The 9,906-nt window shown below is 36.7% G+C and overlaps 1 protein-coding gene across 1 annotated transcript in view; it reads right to left on the bottom strand.

The window, feature by feature from the left end:
• Window positions 1-9,906, bottom strand: part of LOC144053394 (solute carrier family 23 member 1) — a 71,831-nt gene that overhangs the window by 60,334 nt on the left and 1,591 nt on the right. The gene's annotated exons all lie outside the window — the stretch shown is intronic.

Genomic DNA, 9,906 nt, shown 5'->3' with positions numbered 1-9,906 from the left:
ACATTGGGAGGAATTTGTGCCTTTGCGTAGTGTTATGTCACCTTTGGGTGACATTTGTGTGGGGAATATTTGTTATTTGAAGGAAAAACACTCCCAAAGTCAATGCTAACTTACTGTTACCTTTTGAATGGGATCCTCCCTTCGGTTTTAGCATTAGTGCTAGGCTAGCGATGTTTTAAAAACAAAGCATGTTTTGTATTTAAATATACAGTGGATATAATTCTTAACATTGTCTGTTTAGTTTTACACTTAACTCCAACTGTGGTGTCATCAAACAACTATTAGGACGCTTAGGGACAACAGAATAGCCAGAATAACATACGCTACACACTTGCTAGTTGCTAATGCTACGCAAGCAAAATGGTGCATTCAGGATACTTTTACAGCGTTGGAAACTTCAGTTTTCTTCAACAACGTTTTAAGGGGAAAATAATCAAACATTTGGCCCAATTGACAGATTGTTTTGACAGATGTTTTAAGGCCAATAATTGGCCGATTATAATCGGCGGCCGATTAATCGGTCGGGCCCTAGTGGAGATCATCAGAAGGAATCTGACTGTAAAGAACTGAAATGTATTCTGGACGGGTCCACCACCAGATGTTCCATTTTGTCAACAAACAGTAATGTAGAAAAATTACCATTGCGATCAATTATATTTGCTATAATTCATTCCTTTAAAAATCTATATTAGCTGTACAGGTCACGTTTTTGCTAACATTTGAAATATGAATTGTCTTTTGGGTAAGAATAGGTTTGAATGAATGGATAGACAGATAAACACTGGACAGGTAGAGGAATAAATGGAGGAATAAATGGCAGGATGGATGATGAATGGTTGGTCGGATGAATGAACAAATTAATGTTTTCATGAATGACTCAATTGTTTGGATGGCGCAATGGATGAATAGACGGGTGGTTGGTTGCATGGATGGATAATGTATTGATGGTTGATTGGGAGGTTGGTAGATGGATTAAAAATGCAGGATGAATGAATGGTTGGATGGATGGCCGACTAAATGGACGATTGGCTGGAGAACCGGTTCAATGGATTCAAGGTTGTTGGATGAATGCAAAGTTGACAGGTGGACGGCTAAATAAATGAATGATGGAATGATAGATTAAACGGATTGGTGAAAAGTTGAATTGATTGTGAATGGATAATTTAAGATTGGTTGAATCAATGCATGATAGGCTGAAAGGATGAATGACTGCTTGGGAGCTGGCAGGATGACACATGGACGATGAGGGGTTGATAAATGGATGGATTGTTAGATGAAAAGCAACAAGGTATGAATAAATGAATAGCTGTGGTCTCACTGAGTGAAATAACCAGCTTTGTAAACAAAATGGGGCCACGGTAAGTATGAGCGCTGCAGTGAAAACAGGACTCAGGACGGTCTAGAGTAGACTCAGCGGGGTCTCCACCATCTGACATAACAAGCAACACATCATGTGTCACATTCAGGCTAACAAGTGTTATTTGACTGTCTGGCCTTGGCGGAGGTTCTAACTTAGGTTTTCCAAATGTTGATCCACACCATGTCCACGCAGTGGTTCTCAAACTTTGTACACCAACTAGACTTAATAAAAATATCTTCCATCAGTGAAGATCGTCTTCACTGTTGGAATCTTAAAAAATGCAAATGTATCTAATTAAAAAATAAAATAAATAACTAAATTAAAATGATGAATAAAAAAGTTATCCAACTGAACCGTGCATAGGAAGTGTTTCTTTTGCATACCATAGAGGAAGTCCACACGAGAGGTGTGCCAAAAAATTGATTCTCATAAGAATCACGATTCTCATTTAGTACGATTCAGAATCGATTTAAAATGTCCCAAAATCGATTTTATTTAAATTATTTTATACTGTCTTCCCTTTGTTTGTGTGTGCCTTTATTGGGAGCGCTGTACATGTTGTACCCAATTTGGCCACTTAGGGGCAGTGTGGTTCTATGCGGTCTGATACACTGTTAAGTTGTAGCCACATTAGAGAGTAGAAGGAAAAAGTCATGATCAAGTTATTCCAATAAAAGTGTTTTTTTCAGCGTGGAGCCGTTCTTTTGAGTGATACGATACGATACAATACGGTATACTTTTATTTTCCCCGTGGGAACTTTTTCCTGGACTCCGTCCAGCTGCAGTTTACAGTAAAGAGAAAACAACAGAATAGAAAGAGATAAAATTAAAATTAAATAAATAAGAAGTGCAGCAATAAGTAGAAGACTTCCCAGAAGTCTTCACAGAAGTATACATGTGTAGAGAAGTACATTGCACACACCCATATATATATATATATATATATATATAGGAGTGTCCTAATAAAAGTGTCACGAGTAGAGCACTAATTAGCATTAGCAAGTCAGACTGGAGTAGATCATTACGATTCCTTGAATTGAAGCAAAAATCATTGTCAATCAAATCATTTTGAATCAAAAATCGTTCTTAATCGAAAATCGATTCTGAATCGAATCGCACAACCAAAAATCGGAATCGAATCGTGAGACATTCAAAGATTCCCACCTCTAGAAAATACCTGCCAAGTGTTGGAAAAAGTGCTCCTCTTTTTGTCCTTCAAGGCACGACCAATGGCTCGATGACACGGTGAGCCATTTTGTCACAAGAGAGGAAGTACTTAGACAAAGAACAGCTAAAATACTCAATGAGAAGCAGCGTCAAAGAACAAAGAACAAAAATGGAACTAAAAAGCTTAAGAGACTGTAAAATAAAAGAGGAAATGGACGGTTAAATAACCATGAAGGGGTCAAAGCGGCTCAAATGCAAGCGTTAACATAGGAAGTTTTTAATTGCCTGTAATGAACTATATATTGTTTTTCATTTACTGTAGTGTAGTTCATTATCAAGATGTCTATATGTCTGTTTTTAGAAATACTTTTGAATTATTTTTATTTTTAAAACAGAGTAGAAAAATGGGGGATAGAGAAGATGAAATTATTATTTTTATTTTTTATCATTTACATCCCTATTTTATTATTTCTATAATTTAGATCCCTATTTTATTGAAAACAAATCCAAATGACAGAAATGTCCTTCGAAATGATTAGTCAAAAATTATATATTATACCTATATTTAATTAATTTTGTATTTTATTTTAATTAGTTAATTTATATTATTTTCATAATGCATGCACTGTTTCCATCCATCTATCCATTTTTCGAACCCTGTGCTTGACAAAACACAACATTGTGGCTGGTTAGCGTTGAATGCACAAAGTCATTCAGAGTGATTGAATGTCTTTCCATACAATAAGTAAGTACTTTAGGTACATGACCAGCATACAAACAGTGTAGCGTAAATAGCTCCTTTCACATGCCACCGAAACATCAAAGCCTTTGATTTAGCGATGCTACCTGCAGCTAGCGTTTGAAGCCACTTGACGCCCTGGCAAGGCTTACAAAGACCCTTTGTGCTTTTCACGTCTTTGAGGTCACCACCGAAGCCCACCTACCACTAATGGATTTAAATGTAGCGTAGCATCCAAGCAACGAGTGTGACTAATAAAGAATCAACAGGAACAATTCCCAAGCCTTGTGACTGCGAGTCCATGGCTGCCGCACACGAGACCGCATCAAATGTTGCCCCGCTACACCCGCTAAAACGTCGCCACGAGTTAGCTAGCGCATGTCATTGCTACAGGAAGTTAACGTGACCTCAAGAACTATAGCGGAACGGATCCAGTTCCAAGTCATGTTAGCTTGGCTCACGTAGCGTTAGCGTTGGCTAAAGAGCAAATAAGTGGCATTATTTTATAAATATCACCTTCAGACTTATGGCCACTGTACTTTCGGGCTGAGAAACCTCAGGTGCGAAGATAATAGACCTTTAGCGAGCTAGCTCAACCTACCACTCGAGAATCCAAATTTTACTTGGAGCTTCAAATTTTCAAAACCAACCTTTAAATAGCATTTCTTTAGCATTTTGGCTAATGTGGTAACAATAGCGTAACATTATCGTTGTTTGTTTATATGTGCTTTGACCTTGACATGCGACCAGTTTGTTGTCCATTTTTGTGGAACTCAACATTGAGGACCCTCGCCATCGATTGAAAACGACAAAAAAATGTCAGTACCACAACGAAAACGTGACAACACCTGTGACTTGTTATTGTCCAACACACTCCATTTAAATGCTATTTTATACAAATGACTTAACATACTGTAAATATGTCACATTAGAGGTGTATAGAACGTTAATTATGATGTCAATATACTACATTAGCCGTGTATAGAAGATGCATAATGATATCAATATGTTACAATAACAGTGGATAGTTGTTGCATAACAATAAGATAGAAACGCGACGTGGCAACGTATATTGTACTATTCTAGAAAAACCTCACCCACAAGTATTGAAAATCACGCTCTTCTTTTCTGTACTCTTTCGTCGTGACTCACTGACTTCCCTGGCTTCCGTGAGAGGACTGAAATGACCGTAATGACAGTACCTTTTCTGTAAAGCACATGAGTAGACTTTAAATAATATATGTTAATATTGTATGTTACATAATATTATTTTTTGCTGCTTTTTCTGGTGAGATCACAGATTGTAGTATGATTTGACATCATCATCATTCACTTCTAATGTACTGTGACATTACCATCATCACTTTTGATAATGCAAATGTGTGACAATCTACAGCAAGAGAGAGAATCGAGGCTTATTAGCACATGCTTGCACAATAAAGTTATTCTTAACTTTAGCATTATGGACCAGAAATAAAGCAGACCAAGTCAGTCATGAGGAGGACAAATAATGTGAGCGCCCAGCTGACTAACACACTCCAATTCCCAAAAATTGAATACAACTTCAATGGTTTTTATGTTTCAAACAAAACATAACTAGTTAGTTAGTTAGTTAGCTAGTTATGAGAGCAAATCCAGGGAAAATTCAGCCCGATGTGGGTGAAGATGAGAGGGAAAAAAGGGAGATGGAAGTTCGAACTTACTGTGAAAGTCAAAAAAATTTGGAGTTCAACCTAAAATTTCTCAGAAGTCAAACAAAACTTGGAGTTCAAACATGTTGCTCCAAAAGTAATTTGTTTAGGGTTTTTTTTTTTTTAATGCTTCAAAAGTAGAATAAGAGACTTACCAAAGAACATGAAGTGAAAGTTACTGTGATGACCCAAATGTCAGGAGTTTGGAGTTCATCCAAATTGGGGGTTATATGTTTCAAAAGTCAAACAAACTTGGACTTCAAGCCATCATCATGACACATTAGCGAAACTTGTGAGAATTCAGCTCTGTGATGTTAATGACAACTATTGAATAGGAAATAGGAACTTAATTGTGGCACCCGCAATTTGGAGTTCAAACAGAATTCTTTGAAAGAGTAGTTCAAATGTTAAAAAACAAAACAAAAAAACAACAACACCAACTTAAATTTCAGCAAATCATCTAAAACAGCGTAGCAACGGTGATAATAACCATAAAACAGGAACTGGAACTTATTAAGAAAAAAACAATTTGGAGTATCTTTATTTTATATATATATATATATATATATATATATATATATATATACGATATACTTTTATTTTCCCCGTGGGGAACTTTTTCCTGGTATTATATATAGATACCAATTTGGGGGAGAATATATTAGAGAAGTCAACCAAAACGCGGAATTTAAACCATTATCATGCAAGATGTCAGCAAATCTCTCTAGTTGTTTTTTAGGGTTTTTTTCTAGTTGTATTTTAGGTGAACTAATGAATACACACACACTCACACACGCGCACATACACATTCTCACCCACATACCAAAATTTTTTTTAAAAAAAGAGCAATGATGATGACATGTCAAATCGGTAAAATTACCGAATGAACAATACTGAGCTCTCCAGAAGAAGAAAAAGAAAAACAAAAGGAAAAAAAAATCTCTCTAGTTGTACTTGTAATTGCCACTATTATCCACCAGGTGGTAGTGCAACCTAAATCAGGTGGCACTAGTCTGGTTTGGTGCGCGCCCAAGCAGTCAGCACCCATTACGTGGATGGATGGATGGAATGATGGATGGAAGAAAGGAAGGAATATAATTTATTATTATTATTATTATTATTATTATTATTATTATTATTGACATGTAAGTGTTAGAAAAGGAAGTTAGCAACTTAAAAAATAAAACTGTAATTTTTATGGATTGTTCAAATAATGCTTAAAGTAGTTCTTAATTGTCATACAAGTGGGCCATATTATTTTTTCTGAATGGAAAAGGCATCATATTTTGTGCTCCCTCCTTCCTTTTCTATCACCATGAATGAGCCCAGAAAGCATGACATCATTACTTTTTACCCCCTCCCCCACGTCCATGCAGCAACGACATCATCCTGCAGGATTACAGTTTAATCTGAGGAAAATGAAGAGGATGGATGAAGAGGAGGAAGGGTGGGGGTGGGGGGTGGGGGGGCTTTCATTCATCATTTTAAGGCCTTCATTGAGTCACTCGTTCATTCATAGCTGCAGTCGCTGTGTTACGTAAGGAGGAGGAAGGAGGAGGAATGGATAGAGGGAGGTCAAGTGAAGGACGTGGTGGAGGGGTGGGGGAATTTGGAGATAAATGCGACCCCCCCCTGCCTCACACTCCCTTCCCCGTGATGCTACAGAGGATTCCTTCATCACGTGGATTGTGGATTGTGGATGGTGCACTGCGCTTTAGCATTTAGCACAGACACAAGACGAGGATACGTACAGTACACTGGTAACTTGATTTATGATTTGGATCCATTCTGTGAATTGGATAAAAACGAAGAGTGTTGCTCAACTGCTGTAAGTGACTCAATCTGATTAGGCCCAGCGAAGTCCCACTATCGTCATCTTCTTAAATAGGCATTAAGATGATGACATCATCATCTAGACCGTCCTCACATGATAAACAAGGGAATGAACCATGCGTGTTTGACATTGTAGAAAATGAATCGTTTGAACTGTCCGACATACTGTAGCAACGCGCTTGTAAAAATTCTGGACTTCAACCTTCGCATTTCAAGTGCAGCATCTAAGCTGTTAAAATATTTGTACTTGTTGGTTTTCAACAATAAAGGTCATAGTGGGAATCAGGCAGTTTACTTACTCCAATGCCCTCACATGTGGGAAAGGAGAGCTTCAGCCAGTGATGCAGATGCACTTTTCAGCCATTTATTGAAAAGCATAAAACACATAGTAATTAAAGCATTGAGCCCACTCTTGCGGGAACTTTGTCATGAAAGAAAATGTATCTGTTAGCTGAGGCTCTCCTTTCCCACGTGTGAGGGCATCGCAGTAAATAAAATAAAAAAAGTGAAGCTTGTCCAATCAGAAAGGAGGTTGTCCGAACATTCCAAAAGTGGTGTGGTCATCATTCTTGGAAATGTAGCTTTGTCTCATGATGGCAGTAATCCGATTACACGGAGGTACATACTTGCAGAGTTAACATAAACAAAAAAACAAAAATACACAATAGTCACACACACTGACCTATAGCTGCATAAGTGCTCCTATAGGCTTGATGTAAATCTGCTTACAGCCTTGTTGAACCTAACTAAATCTTTCAAGTACTGACCCCAAAAAAGAAATGAAGTAAAAGTACTCGTTCTTTGATGTTCCATGGCTACAATTACATTTTTCTTTTTCTGCTGTAATCGGAAACACGCACGCACACACACACACACACACACACACACGTACACACACACACACACACACACACAGATAAGAAAAAGCCAAACACACTTGTGTTTGTGTTTGAGTTTATTTTTGACTGGTACTTTTAAATCGGAGCGTACACATTTAAAAAAATAAAATACCATGGTGAATTTTTTTTAAACATTGTAATACACTTGGATTTATACTTTTTTTCATTTCTTATTTTGTCCATGAAGCGGTTGTTTTTTAAAAAAAAATTCTCCTCACGATGTAATTTTTTATGATTATGTGAAAAATATTGTTTTCCCTAAAAAAAGATATCTTTTTTTTCTAATTTAAAAATTTTTTTTCTACAAATAATCCCTTTTTGGAAAAATAGCTCTTCATGAAAAAAAAATGTTTCCCACTTTTTTTCTTTCTTTTCCTCTTTTTCTTGGAAAAAACTCCTTTCCCTGGAAAATGTTTTCTAGAATAAGGAATTTTTTTTCTTTAATAATAATTTTAAAAAATCTGAGTTTTATAATAAATTATCACGTTATTCTCGACAAACATTTTCATGAATAAAAAAACCAGTCCACCAAAAAAAACATTTTGTTTAAAAACATTTGCTTGTCGAAATATGACTTTTGGCAAACTAAATAGATCCTTTTTTTTCTTTTTTAAAAACTGAACATTGGTCTCTTAAAAAGTAAAGTCTATTTTCCTTTGAAAAAATATTACTTTTTTCTCTCAGCATTTTTTTGAAAAACTTTTTTGCTACAAAAAAAAATGTGACTTCATTCTTTAAGGTTAGTACTTTTTTCTTGGGTACAAAACGTAATTCCCATACAAAGAAACTCGTGACAAGATAACCTAAACCAATTTGACTTTAGTCACAAATAATGTGAATTTTCTTGAAAAAAATGAGCCTTTTTTTAAGGAAAAAATTCTACCTTTTTTATGTGACTACAATATAGTGTGGAAAACATTGTATTGGTGTTTGTGATGTTGAGTCAGTGTTGGGTAGAGTTGCTACTGTATATCTGTCGGCTGTGAGCAGCTGTGTTGTCCTGGCAGAGTGTAAAAGGGTCAAAGTTGAGCTGGGCTGTAATCTGCTTGCTTATCAGGCGTGTGTGTGAAAAGCCCCCCCCATCCCCCCCCCCCCCCCCCCCCCCCGTCAATGGCGACCTTCTGAACTTCCTGCGTAGATGAGGTCAGCTCTGTTTGCCAAGATGCTCAGGAATTTTTACGGCACCAAAAGTCTGTCGGGAATTCCTCGAAGAGTTCCACTTGAAAGCCTGAACGGGGCCCTGGGGTGGGCGGTTGGGGAGGGGAGTCGCAGGTCAGAGGTGGACTCAATAAAGCTTGACCATGGTGAACTTTTGGGGCGGCGGGGGGGAATCCACTTTTTTTGTTTTCTTTGTTCACTTTTGTAGGGACAGGAAGTCTGACTTGTTTTTTTCTTTTATGTACGACAGCAACTTCAACTTCGACTGAGACCAAAATTGCAAGTTCAACTAGCCCTTCAAATAATAGCATACTGCATACTGTATAATACCAACCCCACAACGTTTTATCTATTTTAACCGTAAACTGAGTGGGCAAAAGTAATGGGAACCCCCTACAAACAAACAGGTGACACAGACACTCACTCATTCACTCTTTATTTAGCTACCTCACTATTCAACTAACTCTTGCTCAATATGTGGCTCACACATACTGTAAACTAGCTCACTCACTCACTGGTTACCGAAAACACTTTTTAACTCACTCACTCTTTCACTCTATCTTGTAATCTCTCATTATTTAACTCATTCAGTCACTAACTAACTTACTCACTATTTAATTAACCTATTCACTAACCAAAAAGCACAGTAATTAACTCACACATAAACCAACTAACTCACTAGTAACCTAACTCACTTTCTTATTCTCTCACTCACCATTTAAATAACTAATTCACTCACTAAATTAATTCACTCACAAATTAACTCACTCACTCACTCACTAACCAACTCACTCACACAATTTTACTCTCGCTTTAACCAACTAACTAGTTATTGCACTTACTTGCTATTTTACTAACTCAAATTTTCTCTCACTTATTTAACTAATTCTCTTATTTACTAAAACAAATCTAACTCACTCACTCATATGAAAACAATCCACCCACTAAATCACTAACAAATTAACCCATTCACTAATCAATTAAGTCACTTAATATTTAATTGAATTACTCATTCAGTGACTCTTTCAGTGTTTAAGTAAGTCACTCATTTAGCTCGTT

The sequence above is a fragment of the Vanacampus margaritifer genome, chromosome 6 (genome assembly GCF_051991255.1).
Source record: "Vanacampus margaritifer isolate UIUO_Vmar chromosome 6, RoL_Vmar_1.0, whole genome shotgun sequence".
NCBI classification, from domain to species: domain Eukaryota; kingdom Metazoa; phylum Chordata; class Actinopteri; order Syngnathiformes; family Syngnathidae; genus Vanacampus; species Vanacampus margaritifer.
The sequence above is the reverse complement of the archived record's forward strand: the minus strand, read 5'-3'. Positions and strand labels throughout refer to the sequence as shown.